A 14,089-nucleotide genomic window follows, 5' to 3' on the forward strand; every position below is an offset into this window, starting at 1 on the left:
TCTCAAAAAGGAGGGGGCGACTTTGTACCCTTCGGCCCCTCAGAGTTGCGTCACATTCGTAACAATACCAAGTACGTTCTTTGACAATGCATGGATTATCTTCATGTTTCCTCCTTAGACAATACAAGTATTAGAGGGGTGTTACTCAGAGCCCTCAGTATCCGGATGCACCAAGCTTCATTCGTGTCCCTGAGCACAGACTCCTGCATCTTGGAATGTACCTGTTAGCTGCATTCACATATGGACCTCTCCTTAAACTGGAAGGCCAACAACTTTTGGTGGGACTAAAGTGCTTCTTTTAAAAAAAAATTGTGTTGAAGATCTTCTAGAAACAATGTAACACTGGGAACAGCCCATTAGTCACAGGACCCCTGATGTGCAACTTGATGAAGACTTGTGCATCCTTTCCCAGACCTTCTTGCAAAGGCACAATCAACAAGGTGATGAAGGATTGTCTCATCAGAACCACAACCATCTTGACGAGAGTGAGTGTTAGGAGTGATAGAATGGCCATGTCTGCCTCTTTCACTGTCAACCAAGAGAAGTCTTTGTGCTTGTTTGGGATTCACCGGGAAGATGATCAGTCCGTAAACCTGTATGGAATAGATTTTGTGAGGGCTACTGTCAATATGGTTGCTGTGATGCATCTAGTGTGGTAGTGTTGTGGGTAGTGCTTTGCCCTCTCGCTTTCAGCTTCCACCGCTGGCTAGCAGTCTTGTGAAAAGGAGAGCTGAATGTGTAAGTCTCTCCCTGCCAAGACATAGCCTCTCCAACAGGAAACCTCACGTAGTGCCTCCTCACTGGCGACACATGGAAACTGAACATTTTTTGGACTCAGGCTGAACTACAGAGGACAGGGAGGAGGTCTGGCCTCTGCACATGTATCACGGAGGCCCACCGGTGTGTGTACATGCCCTGATGCTCGAGAACCAGGTCCTCAGCTATGGGTAAATAACCCCATTGCCTTGTGAGCAGCCTCAGGAGAGATGCTACCAGACAGCAAATCCGGAGTGGAGCCCCTAAGGTGGCTGGACGTCATTGGCCATCCTTCCAGCAGCTTCTGCAGTCAACTTGGTACCAACATACTGCTTCATAAGCTTTCCTTTGGACCACACTGGTGAGGCCGAGAGGAGGATCTTTATGACTGGGCATCTCAGGATTTCCATCCTTCTGCCCAGGCTTGTGATGATGATCTTTATCACCCATTGTCCTTCATGACAGATGGATGCCAACCAACCAACAACAAAAGCTTCTGTTAAAATAAATTTCTGGGGAAGGGTGGGAATCCTTTGTAATCACATATTGACAACAATTTTTACTTGTATTTAAATAGTAGTCTAATGGAACAAAACATCCCAGGAAGCTTTGCAAGAGTATAGTCCAACCAAGACACAAAGGAGAGTACCAAACGCTGAGTTAGAAAAAAGAGATTGTTTGAAAAATTTTACAGATTTCTAATGGGGCAAAGACTGTTAAGGAAGGACTCTTGAATGTAGAGGCTTAGCAGCAAAAGCAAAGAAGTTCTAGAAGCCAAAGCTGGAGAAATACCAATATTTTAGGGCATTGATTAATCTAAAGGGAAGGATGAGATCATGCAGGAATCTGAAAGCAAGAATGAGAGAGATTACATCAAGTTCTTAATTAATCAGAAATGATTGCATGCTATCAATCATGGGTAACATGTTACAGAAATTAGCCTAAGTGAAGAGTGGACTGCAGAGTTCAGCATGGCCATGTGTTAGAGGCTAGCTCAAGTGGTATTGGCCAGAAGGTTTTTACTAATTTTAAGTCTTGAGTTAAGAAAAGTGTGGGTGAGAGCTTCACATAGTTGATGTGTTAAATAATGTTGCAGAGACAAAAATGGATCCCAGACCCAAGCGGAAATGCTAGGAATTGCAGATTAATTTGCTGTCGACAGTGTGAACAGCTAAGGAAGTCATTGATAAACAAGCATGAGGTTGTAAATTCAATAGAATTACATTAGGAATTTCTATTGCTAAACTACAAAGCCACCCCACAGAGCATTAATCTGTAACTAATATTTTCCTATTATTAGGGGCCTCAGGATGCTTGAAGACCTGTCGACATGTAATTCATCACTGAAAAAGCAAAGAAATAGGTTAAACAAGTGGTGGTCCCAGCCCTGCTAATTTCCCAAGGTGAAAGCAGTTCAATTGCTTTCCTCAGTGGGCTAGTCACCAGCAGGCAGCTGCTCCTGTGATAGAAGGCACATGAATCACTATCGTAAATTGGGGCTTATTACTGCTCTCACTGTTCTTTGTGCCACATATTGGCTCAATGTGGTTACCACTGGTGACTCCTGTCCCCCCTCTGCTACTCTCCTTCAATGTCACAGGAGCATTGAAAAGATGGGCTGCGCAATGTGTAATGAGGGCAATCAAACCCACTGAGGTGGTGTCCCAGCCTTAGCTCTCAATTGCACACGGTAATTGCAACACTTAAACAAAGGCTTTGAAGTAAGAAAACTTCTGAAAACAATTTGCAGGAGGGTTATTAAATAAAAATTCCCACAGAGAAGCAAAAGGAATGATTAAGGAATTCCATCAGAAGTAGGATTTAAGAAAAATTTTAAAGGCAAAGAAACATTTTAAAGGCAGAAGTAACTCTGAAGAGGTAGATGGATGAAATCCAGAGCAAAGAGCCTTTGCTGGTGAAGGCAAGGTTGCTAATCGGTGGATTGGAGGAGTGGACCTGGGTGGAGGTGGCAGAGGAGGGGTTTAAAAGGAGGTAACTTGCAGCCCCAGCAAATCTGCTTTGATCCTGACCTCTAGTGCTGTTTTAGTTCAGTTCACACGTTCGATGACTTCATGGGTTTTCCCAGCTGTTCTAGTTTCCCCTCACATCCCAGAGGGGTGCTGGTTGGTAGGTTAATTGGTTACCATGACAGTGATCAGGTGGAGAATGAGGACAGTGATTTAGTATGTTTGAGAAATTAAATTATGTAAATAAGTAAGGGAATGGGTTTGCTCTGTGATCTGGCATGGATTTGATGAGCTGAATGGCTTTCTTCTGCACCACAAGGAAATATAAGACGAGAGCAGGAAGAGTGCATAAAAGTACAGTATTTCTGCAGAGTATCAGGTTAGCAATTGAAGTAATTAATTCACTATCAATTTAGCTGGATAACTATTAAAGATGTGAATGAGGTTCCAGCTGGTTTCAGAATGATCTCAATCATTTTTTCAAAGGATGATTGGGAAAGAAGTTTAATATTACTTGGTACAGAGGGGTCTTTCCCTCTTCCAAGTAGTTTTGTACAGTTTAGTCCCAATTTATATTAAGAGAATAATATCCTTTTTGAATTGGAGTGAGGTTTCTTCTTCAGCGTTCACTTCATGCTAAGATAGCGCAGAAGGGGTTATTCTCAAACTGTGTTGAGACAGTAGACAGTGGATTTATTTATGGAGAGTTTAAGTGTGCAAATGACACTTTTGTCACTTTGTTTCATTCTCTGAGCCTGTTTTCAAGCAAGATTGACATCCTGAGGAGTGACAACTGGTATTTGCTTTTTTAATGCACGGTTCTGAGAGATGGCAGGTCAAGGAAATTCCAGGCTCCTTCATTTACATTTTATAGTTGAAATCAAATCCACTATTTTACACTAACACTAATTTTGTTAACCTTTCTGTGATGCATAACTAATCAGGCAGCATCATTTTGTATGTAAGATGCAAAAATGTAATCATAGGTTGAATTACAAATTCACCTGAGAAACAGTGACTGAGTGGAACTAGGGGGTTGATGGCCTTTGACTGCAAGTTCATCTTGTGCATATTTCTGCTTATCGTTACACTTTTCCTCTAGCTTGCACTTTCCTTTCCACAAGGTCACATCTCTCACTGTGTGGTATTTCTGTATTTGCATCTTACCATTTTCTACCGTGCTCTTTATTAATTAGACTTTATAGACCAAGGTCTGAGGTTCAATATTCCATGCTATTCCATTCTTGATGAATAAAACAATTATATATGTATAGTATCCCAGTGATTGATATGCATACATTAAATCCATTTAACAATCTTTTCCCTATTAACATTACTACTTTTTTAACACTTTTTCTTAGATGATTTGTTTTAAACTGAAAAGCCATTCCCTATTTAATTGGGTGGTAAATTCTTACACCTCCATTTTATGGACTTGATTTAATCATGGCTTCCAGTGATGAGCTGATGCACAACCTTGATAACATGTTAATTCCGAAGGTTCCTGGAAAACTGAAACTCATTTCCACTGGCTGTTGCTGTCAATGCTGCCTCTGCCGATGCTGGCTTGATTGATTTCTTCTAGATTTGGTGTTGAGTAGTGACCCACTCCTTTTGAATGTCTGACTCAGATGACTTAGATCTAACCAGATTCTTAGTTATCCATGCGATTTCTTAGTAGAATGAAGTTAATCTAATCTGTATTTTAGTGATTTTAGCCATCAGCTCTTACTTCTCCAGTTTCTGGATTTCCATTCAAGCTTCTTCTTTTCAATTGGTTTCATAAATTGCAGATGTACTTGGGATCAATGGTGATATGATATCATCATTTTCAAATCTCCAATAGTTCGGATTGTGTTTATTTTGCTTCTTTACCCAGCATTTTACTTGCTATTTTTATCGTCATATCACCCATCTCCTAGTTAATTGAGGTCAACCATAGTGCTTCAGAATTTCCCAGAAATGGAATATTTCTGTTTCTGTGATATGGTTAAGACATGTCCTTGCTGCATGCCACCATTGAGCTGTCCAAGTTTTGGACTTTTATCTTTTTCAAATGATGCAAAACAAAAACAAGATGCTGGAAAAAGTCAGTGGGTCAGGCAACATCTATGGAGGAAAATAGACACCCCATGTTATGGGTCAAGATCCTTTGTCTAGATTAATGTTGTTTTAGCTCAAGATATATTCTTTAGCATATTTTTTTTTCAGGTTTTCAGGGTAGACCTTTTGATAAAATCAGCCAGATGATGTTACTTCAAGTTTTTGGGTCCTACTTTTGCATTAACTTTACAATGGTGGATTTGGTTCTGGCTTTTCTGATCCAAGTGGAGGGGAACTGGGCTGTTAAATGTAATTCTAATAACGGCCACACCTAATCATTTTGTGCAGGGGTATGGTTTCAATTTTTAGTCCATGCTTGGACTCTACATTTTCCATAATATGGATGTGACACTTTTGATTCTTTCATACTGATCTCTTTGCTCTTGTTCCTCCACATTTCCTCTGTATATTTTTATTTTGAATTTGCACATCCTTTCCAAAGGTTTGAGTTTGCTACAAAACCAGTGCGTTAGTCCGCATGCAAGGCACACGCTTCTCATTGTGAGCTTGTGGTCATTTAATTTAGCTTGGCTGACTTTTTCTCAGTTTATTTTTATTCTTTTACCTCTGTCATTAGTCATAGTCATAGAGCACAGCAGCACCGAAACAGGCTCGTTGGTCTATCTAGTTGTGCCAAACTGACTGCGTCCACCTTGTTTTCTTTCTGATGATTGCACTGAATATTGGATGTTCAAGTTTCTTATCAGATCTGTTGGCCTCCTTACAGCCTCCTGTGACGAGATTGTAACTATATTTTGTACCACAGTGGGCTCTACTGTACCTATTAAAGAAATCTTCATATTTGGATATATGAATTGGGGTATATGAACTGCACTTTATCCATTTCCCTCAGTATACCTTACTAGTTTTGCCTCTAAGTCCAGGGAATAAATCATCAGCAATTGTCTCAGGAGTTAAAATTTAAATTGGATTTAAAATCCAATCATTCAATCTGGCATTTCAACCATACATAGGATTTTTTCTTTTGTCCTCACATATTCCCCATATGCTGATAAGATCTTATCCATTCCCTCCTGCCCATCAAAGAACATGTTGCTGGTCTTCATCATTTATACTTTTCAGAAAATGGCTGAACTTCAGCTTTTCTAAACACCACTGTTACATCGCTGTCTTCCCATTTTGCTGTCCTAAAGAGAGTGTAACATACACAAAATGCTGGAGGAACCCAGCAGGTCAGGCAGCATTGATGGAAATGAATAGAGAGATGACATTACCTTTTCCCCCCTTCTGGCTTTGCCTATCACATTCCATCTAGCCTCCTCCCCCTCTCCCTACCTTTTTATTCTGGCACCTTCTCTTTCCTTCTCAGTCATGAAGAAGGGTCTCGGCCCAAAATGTCAACTGTTTATTCATTTCTATGGATGCTGCCTGACCTGCTGAGTTCCTCCAGCATTTTGTGTGTGTTGCTTTGGATTTCCAGCATCTGTAGAATTCTTTTGTGTTTGTAAAGATTGTAACCATTTTGCATTCAGTCATCACACCCCAAAGATGATTTATTTTTAATTCAGCGTTCATGTGGTTCATGTATTGAGATTTATATTATGATTCATTTAACTCCTGCTAGCATGGTTGCCTCCTTTGCCTACCGGGGCACATGATGTTAGCTACTTAGCTACTAATATTGCTTCTTAGTTCGACATCAATGTGGTAAGTGGTCCCCAATGGTGTATCTTTAATTGCCTTCCCAAGTGGATATTCTCCTGAGAGGAACGTGTACAAAGTTCAAAGTAAATTTTATTATCATTGGATATACATGTCATCATATACAACCCTGAGTTTCATTTTCTTGTGGGCATACCCAGCACATCTATAGATTAGTAAATATAACAGGGTCAATGAAAGATTGGCCAGAGTGCAGAAGACAACAAACTGTGCAAATGCAAATATAAATAAATAACAATAAATAACAAGAACATGAGATAATGGGATAAAGAGTGCTTAAAGTGAGATAATTGGCTGTAGGAACATTTCAATGAAGGGGCAACTGAGTGTAGTTATCCCCTTTTATTCAAGAGCCTGATGGTTAATGAGTAGAGGGGTAGAAACTGTTCTAACATGTAAAGATGATTTAACCGCGAGGGAGTGGGGGAGAGCAGCAGTGAGTGGCAGGCCGTTTTTTAGTGGAACCTAATTATGGTTTCAATGAAAGCTGATGGTGCTCCCAGAATCTGAAGATTGATATACAGTCTTGATAAGGATCATTTATATTATAATGAAAAGGTATTTGCACCTTTAATTGTAGGTTTACCCAATGAGCCTTCACTTGACTGGAGGGAACATAATCCAATTCGAGAAAAAAACCTTAAGGGGAAACTACAATATTGATTACAAAGATATATTTCTATAGCTTTGAGAAAAGCTATCCCTTGGGGTTGTTACAGTGATGAAGGTGTATTCCAGTTCCTCTTAAGTACTTTTAGATAGATCCTTACATTTGTAATTTCAATATATCCACTATATTGTTTCCTATGGTGGGGGTATCTAAGACCAGAGGACACAGCCTCAGCATGGAGGGGCGTCTTTTTAGAATGGAGATGAGGAAGAATGTTTTGAGCCAGAGAGTGGTTAACCTGTGGAATTCGTTGCCAGGGGCAGTTGTGGAGGCCAGGTCATTGGGTATATTTAAAGCAGAGGCTGATAGATTTTGGATTGGTCAGGGCATGAAGAGATACAGGGGGAAGGTAGGAGATTGGGGCTGAGAGGAAGAATGGATCAGCCATGATGAAATGGTGGAATAGGCTCGATGGGCCAAATGGCCTAATTCTGCTCCTATACGTTATGGTCTAAACCATCAAAATAATTACCCAAAAGTTGCCTGCACACTTGTTCACTTGTAGTTACTCCTTTGACTCAGGGCAAATACACTTTACATGTCCCAGCCTCAACTCAGAGACAGTTGTCGGCAGTCTTCTTCTCCGCTTCACGGTGCCATTCCTCTCCAGATCGTCACCTGTTTAATCTTCTCCATACTCCAGCAAGTTAAAGAGGTGGGATTTCTCCCTAGCTTCTTTCACTCCCAGGTATAATGGTACCTTCCTCTCCAAACCACTGCCACTTCATTAAAGCTGTTAACCAGCTTTACAAATTGAACATCTTGCACAGCTGCTGTGGAAAAGGGATATGGATAATTTTACAGTTTGTACCACAAGTGGCCCCGTTGAGAACCAGGGCCTCATCACAGAAGGATTAATCTGGTTCCAAACTGGACATTCTGTTAAGTATTAATCTAATTTTGCCTAAAGCAGTTATTCTGTTGACGTCTTCTGGTAATGGTTTTTAAAAGTGCTGGACGACACCAGGAACCCACATCGCTCTTCAACCTCAACCATCTGTTGCTCCCCACTACATCTAAGACAATTTTCTCTATTAAGTCTTCCAAGAAGACGGGCAGTGAATATTTTATTAAATTCATTGCAATTACAATTTCTCCTGTTTTGGTCTGTATGGGACCCATATATATTTTATGACCCCCATGAGATCACTCTCATATTCTTCTTTACCCTTCATTATCAATTTTTCATTTCTCTTTTGCTGAATTCTGAAATCTTCCCATTATTCATGTTTATTGATCTTTTTCACATAATTATCAGCACTTTCCTTTAATCTCATAAAATATATAACTTATCTTCTTAGCTATAGTTGAACCATATTTCCTACTGGGTGTCTGTGTCATTGAGGAGTGTATATTGTTTATAGATTTCCCTCCTCTTTCTACTGCTGCCCTCTCTTGCATCCTCGATTCCCTTTCTAGTTGCCTATAGATCAGGCTGTTATCCCATTAAAGCCCTTCCTACTTATAATCAAAAATGCTATTTATTTCCATAAGACCATAAGATATAGGAGCAGAAGTAGGCCATTCGGACCATTGAGTCTGCTCCGCCATTCAATCATGGGCTGACCCAATTCTTTCAGTCATTCCCACTCCCCTCCCTTCTCGCCATACCCTTTGATGCTCCAGCTAATCAAGAACATATCTATCTCTGTCTTAAATGCACCCAATGACTTGGCCTCCACAGCCACTCGTGGCAACAAATTCCACAGATTTACCATCCTCTGACTAAAGTAATTTTTCTGCATTTCTGTTCTAAATGGACGTCCTTCAATCTTGAAGTTGTGCCTTCTTGTCCTCGACTCCCCTACCACTTTGCATATTTAATCTGTTCAGGCCTTTTAACATTCGGAATGTTTCTATGAGATCCCCCCTCATTCTCCTGAACTCCAGGGAATACAGCCCAAAAGCTGCCAGACATTCCTCATACGGTAACCCTTTCATTCCGAATTTCATTTCAAAGTATTTACTTTCCCATTAGTAAAGGTATCAATCCAATCCATGAGCAACAAACCTGAGTGGGAATATCATGCGCAAGTGCAGTTCCTTTATAAAAATGCTGTGCATTCACTTGGCATTTAAAAAGATGAAATCGGTTAATTCAACACTGATTGAGGACTGTCCTGGGAATCTTTGAGATTAGGCTGTCAGCCGTGAAGAAAGGCTAGCTGAAATTGGGAATGCTTAATACAAATTTTAGGGGAATATCCAGGGATTTAACTCCATTTACCAAATTTGGCTGAATAATTTAAATAGCACTTAAATTACCCATTTCCACCTTCCATACAAATTGAATAATTTGCATCAGCTGTAAGTGTATTAGGAAATAAAACTAACCAATGAACAATATATTAGAAATTTCTGTATGTAGTTTATTATACGTAATGCTTTGTTATGTTTGGGTCTAACTTCTCCTTAAAGCTAATACTCACTAATTCTGGTAATATCTTGGTGAATCTCTTTTTCACCTTCTCCAAGGCATCCATATCTTTTTTAAATGCGGTAACTGGAACAGCACACAATTGATCTGCTCTAAATTTCTTACTCTTTGTACTAATTATATGTCTCTTTCAAACTGCCTTTGGTATGGGAATAGTTTGCTGCAATTTACCCTGTCTATACCCCATAACCTTATGTACCCTAATCATGCCCTCTCTTCACCTCCTCAGCTCCAGGAAAAACAAGTCTAGCCTTCCTAGACTTGCCTCTTTACTGAAGTGTTCCATCCCTTTCAACACCCATTGTGGGCTGTCCCTTTAAGGCACCTGGTTCTCTCCTAATCAGAGAGAGCCAGCTTGACTTTGTGCAGGCAGGTCAAGTCTTGCCAACTTGACTGAGTTTTTTGACAAGGTGATGAGAGAGATTGATGTAGGTAGAGCAGTGGATGTTTTCTACGTGAATTTTAGTAAGGTGTTTAACAAAGTCCTTCATAGGAGGCTAATTGAGATACATGGGGTCTGTGGCAATTTGGCTGTTTGGATTCAGAACTGGTTTGCACATAGAAGACAGACGGTGGTGGTTGAAAGGACTTATTGGAGCTGGAGGTCTGTAATTAGTGTTGTTCTGCAGGGATCTGTGCTGGGACCTTTGCTGTTTATTAAGTATATAAATGACCTGGATGAAAATATAGATGGGTGGGTTAGTGTTTGTGAATGATACTAAGATTAGCAGAGTTGTGGATAGTGTAGAAGACTGATAAATAATACAGCCAATATAGATCAGTTGCCGAAATGGGCAGAGAAATGGCAGATGGAGTTTAACCCAGATAAATGTGAGGTGTTGCACCTTGGTAGGGTAAGTCCTAGGCAACAGTGCACTGTTAAAGGCAAGAACTTTAATGGTATCGCTGAGCAGGGAGATCTTGGGATCCATGTTCAGAGATCCACGTAAGTGGCTACACAGGTCGACAAGGTGGTTAAGAAGGCTTATGGAACGCTTGCTTTTATGAGTTGAGGCATTGAGTTCAAAAGTCAAATGGTTATGTTACAACTTTATAAAACTCTGGTTAAGCCACTTCTGGAGTATAGCATACAATTCTGTCGCCCAACCATATCAAGTCGAGTCAAGTCACTTTTTATTGTCATTTCAACCATAACTGCTGGTACAGTACACAATAAAATGAGACAACGTTTTTCAGGACCATGGTGTTACATAAAACAATACAAAAACTACACTGAACTATGTAAAAAACAACACAGAAAAAAAAGCTACACTAGACTACAGACCTACCCAGGACTGCATAAAGTGCACAAAACAGTTCAGGCATTACAATAAATAATAAACAAGACAATAAGCACAGTAGAGGGCAGTAAGTTCGTGTCAGACCAGGCTGTGGGTATTGAGGAGTCTGATGGCTTGGGGGAAGAAACTGTTATATAGTCCGGTCGTGAGAGCCCGAATGCTTCGGTACCTTTTCCCAGATGACAGGAGGGAGATGAGTTTGTATGAGGAGTGCTGATGCTTGCATAATGATGCTTGCTTTGCGGATGCAGCGTGTGGTGTAAATGTCTGTAATGGCAAGAAGAGAGACACAGATGATCTTCTCAGCTGACCTCACCATCCGCTGCAGGGTCTTGCAATCCGAGATGGTTCAATTTCCGAACCAGGCAGTGATGCAGTTGCTCAGGACGCTCTCAATACAACCCCTGTAGAATGTGATGACAATGAGGGGTGGGAGATGGACTTCCCTCAGCTTTCGCAGAAAGTAGAGATGCTGCTGGGCTTTCTTTGCTTATGGAGCTGGTGTTGAGGGACCAGGTGAGATTCTCTGCCAGATGAACCCCAAGAAATTTGGTGCTCTTAATGATCTCTACCGAGGAGCCGTCGATATTCAGCGGAGAATGGTCGCTATGTTCCTGCTGAAGTCAACAACCATCTCTTTTGCTTTGTTCACATTCAGAGACAGGTTGTTGGCTCTGCCCCAGTCTGTTAGCCATTGCACCTTCTTTCTGTATGCTGACCCATCATTCTTGCTGATGAGACCCACCACGGTCGTGTCATCGGTGAACTTGATGATATGGTTTGAGCTGTGAGTTGCAGCACAGTCGTGGGTCAGCAGAGTGAACAGCAGTGGACTGAGCACGCAGCCCTGGGGAGCCCCCGTGCTCAGTGTGATGGTGTTGGAGATACTGAAAGGATGCTGAGGCTTTGGAGAGAATGCAAAAGAGGTTTACCAGGATACTGCCTGGTTAGAGGGCACGTGCTATCATGAAAGGCTGGACAAACTTGGGTTGTTTGCTTTGGAGCAACAGAGACTGAAGGGAGATCTGATAGAGAATTGTATGGTTATGAGAGGCATAGACAGAATAGACAGGAAGTATCTTTTACTCAAGATTGAAATGTCTAATACCAGAGTGCATTGAAGCTGAGAGGGGATAGGTTCAAAGGGGATGTGAGGGGGAAGGTTTTTACTCATAAAGAGTGGTGGAGGTCTGGAATGCACTGCTTGGTGTGATGCTAGAGGCATCTATATTAGAGGCTTTTATGTGGAAGATGGAGAGATATGGATCATTGTGGAGGAGGGATTAGTGCTTTGGTGTTTTTGATTTACTTTTTAGCTGGCACAACTTTGTGAGTAGAAGGGTCTGTTCCTGAGCTGTACTATTCTAGGTTCCAAAATACAGAGAGGCATGCCGAGAGTAGCACCAGGCTTAGCCAAATAAGAGATGCAACTTAGTAAGGCTGCGATACAGGACTATGGGCAGAAGGAGCATCGGGCAGACAGTGCTATAGGATTCCACTACAGTGTTTTATTCTCTTCCTGCATGTAGTCAATGAATAGTGATGGAAATTTAAGCTGCTGATAGGAGGATCTGATTCCTCCTCCTCAATGGTGATGGAACGCAGCATTTCAGCAATACAAGGCTGAGGCACTGTCAACTTACACTCAGCCAGAAGTGCCAAGTGAATGAACCATTTCGGCTTCCTCCCGAGATCCCCACAATCACAGAAGTCTGTCTTGTGGTTCAGTCCGCACCATATTAAGAAACAACTGAAAGCAGTGGTTATAGAAAAGGCTATGGGACGAGGCAAGCTTTGCTCCAACATCAGCTGTGCCTTTAGCCAAGTTGTATCAGTACAGATACAACACTGGACAACAATAGGGAGAAGGTTCAATTATGTCTTGTTCGCAAAAGCAGGAGCATTCATTCTGAATATTGTCACCCATTGCCCCATTTGGATTTCAGTCAGGCTACTTGGCTCTAGACCATTGTAAGAGTGGTTTGGAAGGAATCCTCCAGCCTCACCTTACCACTCTGAGATGTTTATAATATAATAGTTAAATATATTTGGTTGCCTCCAATGCATTCTTTCAATCTATCTAAAACTCCAAAGAAGTTTTGCTCCTCTTTCTGCTCTGTGCACTCCCAGTCCTGACGCAGGTTCTCAACACAAAATGTTGATAGCTCCTTTCTTCCCTCAGATGTTGGTTAATGCACTGAGATCACCACAGAAGACCGTTTACTACTCTGGATTCCAGCATCTGTATCCTCTTGTCTCCTTTCAACCCTCTACCTGGGTTTATCAATCAAGAGCAGTATTTTTTTAATTGATTCATTTTCAGGATGGAGTCATTCCTGGCGGACCAGTGTTTATTGCACTTTCCCATTGGCTGGAGATATTTGTAATTTAGGGATGCCTTCCACGGGAACACCACAATGACAATAGAAACTGAACAGGTTGGTCTGTGTTCCTTAAAGTTTAGAGACTGAGACGTGATCTCATTGAAACAGAAAAGATCCTAAGGGGGCATGACAGATGTTTCCACAAGTGGGCGAGCGTTGTGCAAGGAGACATAATTTCAAGATAAGGGGGCAGTCATTTAAAACTGAGACATTTAGAAATCTCTTCTCACAGGGAGTGGGATTTCTGCCCACGGAGCATTAAAAGAATTAAAGTGGTGTTGGATAAGTTTTTGAAAGATCAGGAGACTGAAGGCACAGAGGAAGCGTTGAGGCCTGGGGTAGATCAGCCATGATCATATTGAACGGTGAGGCTTGAGGGTTCAGCTTTCTTACTCCTGTTCCTTTTTTCTTGTGTTCTTGGGCTTGAGCTTCAGAAACCTACCCAGCTCGAGGATATATAATGTGCAGATGCATTTCAATCATCTAACATATTCAGGAGTTCCCCGCTTAGTGAAAATACTGTAAGGGCATGACAGCAGGAGTTTGTTTGTTAATGAAGGTCTGGCTCAGAAAGTAGCTCCCATGGCATACTAATGACACCAGATCAACCACCTTCTGCATTTCTGATGCATTTTTCCTCACTAACAGGATTAAAGTTATGACTGAATAGATTAGCCCTCTATATAGAGCATAGATTAATGAGCCTGTTTGCCTGAGGCTGGGCTTCAATCTGCCAAAGGGCAGATTGGCAGTGAGTGGAAGAAACATTTGTTGTGTCTCCTCCGAAT

The 14,089-nt window shown here is 41.3% G+C and overlaps 1 protein-coding gene across 1 annotated transcript in view; it reads left to right on the forward strand.

Annotated features, from left to right (window-relative positions):
- The window catches only part of LOC140739492 (slit homolog 3 protein-like), a 611,537-nt gene that overhangs the window by 271,933 nt on the left and 325,515 nt on the right, over window positions 1-14,089 (forward strand). The gene's annotated exons all lie outside the window — the stretch shown is intronic.

The sequence above is a fragment of the Hemitrygon akajei genome, chromosome 15 (assembly GCF_048418815.1).
Source record: "Hemitrygon akajei chromosome 15, sHemAka1.3, whole genome shotgun sequence".
NCBI lineage: Eukaryota > Metazoa > Chordata > Chondrichthyes > Myliobatiformes > Dasyatidae > Hemitrygon > Hemitrygon akajei.